The sequence below is a fragment of the Sinocyclocheilus anshuiensis genome, unplaced genomic scaffold (assembly GCF_001515605.1).
Source record: "Sinocyclocheilus anshuiensis isolate Anshui unplaced genomic scaffold, SAMN03320099.WGS_v1.1 scaffold969, whole genome shotgun sequence".
NCBI lineage: Eukaryota > Metazoa > Chordata > Actinopteri > Cypriniformes > Cyprinidae > Sinocyclocheilus > Sinocyclocheilus anshuiensis.
In genome coordinates, this window is record NW_015557114.1 from 233,383 (window position 1) to 235,704 (window position 2,322).

Below are 2,322 nucleotides of genomic sequence, written 5' to 3' on the forward strand. Positions count from 1 at the left end.
ACCAGATTAAAAAAAAAACACTGGGTGGATTTTTATCATTATAGGGTGGTTGTGTACACACACTGCCAACACACATTTCAGTTCAAACAACTTGTAAAAGTGCATGTAGCATCCTATGACCCCTTTAATAATATTTTGACTTTAACTAATTTAGATGTTACCACCTGAAGCATTTTTTTTCCAGTGTAAAAATGTGATTCATGTGTCTCAATGAACTGCTTTTAAGTACTTTAATAATTATTAATATTATTATTACTATTGTCATTGAATCTCTGAATCAACATAAATGGATTAATGTGTTTCATGTGTTAACATCTAAATTAGTTGAGTTTATTCAAGTCACAATTATTATTCATAAATTAATTCATATTAAAATTCCATAATCAACCTAGGTTAAACATTAACGTAATGGTTAGATTAAAGAAGAAATAGTGCCTTAAGGTTTCAGGGCACCACCAAAAGTTTAAGATTAAATAAAGACAGTTTTACACCAGTGTGTGGCTGGTAAATTGAATATATGTTCACACCTATGGTATCCGTTCATTAAGTATGCACACGTACGCTATACAATGCTAATGCTCTTCATTACACTAATTACACAGTGGCCCCACTGTGGCCCCACTGTTTCCTGTCGGCTGACACAGACCAAACACAACTGAAACAAATGACAGTGATGACTCATGCACGGCTGTTTCTGGATCTTAAGCACAGCGTCTACTGTTTAATAACTCATCCAATATGCTTCCTATTGTGTCTGATATGACAGTGTTGTATTTGAGGCTGAGTGGGAATGTCTGTTTGGAGGGCCCTGCTGTGAGAGCTTGACTCTTACACATTCACGGAGGCTGGCAAACAAAAACAATTTGACTCTCCAGTTGCTCTGAGCCTATTATCTCTATTTATGCCAGCTTTGCACAGTGTCAAGACAGCTTGACGGTAACAAATGAAAGTTTAAGAGGTTGAGAGCCACAGTTCCTGCTGTCTGTTATTGCTTCCTATTCAAGTTTCATCAAGTGAAGAATAAGAGCTTGAGTGCTGAGGAATTATTAATCCAGAGATGTATTTTCTAGACCAAGTTTTGCATAGGTTAACAAACACAGTGTTCAAAAAGAAAGAACAAACACGTTTTAATTTACCAAAAGCCAATGAAAAGAACTTCAACACCATGGATCCTAATGTTTGCGTTACATATGCACTTTCTCATCAGTTGTCAAATAAGTTAAATATCATTTAATTCTACTTCAACATTGTAATGCTAGATCACGGAATCGGTGTCTTTCTCTAAACACCACACTAAATGCAGTACTCTGAAATACGAGTAACAGCACCAAATGATGTGTTGTGAAAGCATGAAAATATCTCTGCCACAAAAATACCATAAAATTGACCACATAACTCATCACAATTAATTACATTCAGTTCGCTGCAGATGTTCTGAGGTTCTAAATGTTTCATTTTCCACGTTATCACATGACACATTGCATCACATCCAGTGTTATTTTGTACCGGGACCGATGATCCCATACGCTTTCAGAACATAATTACAATCTCAACAATAACGTATCTATTACTTGATGACCGTAAATGAGCGCTCTGCCACATCTGCATTTTTATTTTACGGCCATCTGTTCTGCTAGTCGTGGTGTTTAGCTTTCACAGTTTAATAATGAATCAGAGGCTTTGAAGAGAACAAGTACCACAGAACAATATACATGTTCATTACGGCAATAATGGGATGGCCATCTCATGACTGACCATCTGCCCTCTTGTTTTGGAAAAAAAAAATGTTAAGTCTCATGAATAAGGCAAGACGTAAAGGAAATGTAATGAGAGTGGAGAGGATGAGATAGATATTTATCAAGCAGCGATGTATTAGATTCAGATTACACTGGATTTTATTGCAAATGACTGAAATAGTCAGTGATATTTCAGATATTTATGGAATGACGAACATATTCTTCACTCATTTGCAGTAAATACACAACATTTGTTCCATTAAATTGCAGTTTTGCCCAGCGCTTTAACATTATTACTGTACAGCTTCTTTAAAATAAACAAGACCTCCACAAAACGTTCAAAGAAACATCTACATTTCTTTTGTTAAAACATTGCTCCTCTGACTTCTGCAAGTCACTTGTGGATTCAGTAATCTGTTCATTGTCTGAAAAAGACACTGGGAACGCATATACCACCCTTGTGTCATTCTTTGGGGAAGTATAGCTTTTTATAGAGATTAGCCTCGCTTATGGGACGTCCCCTGCTCTCCAGCACAGCAGGAGGGCTCTCTTCCCAGAGTCTTAATCCCAAACCCCCCCCCCCCCC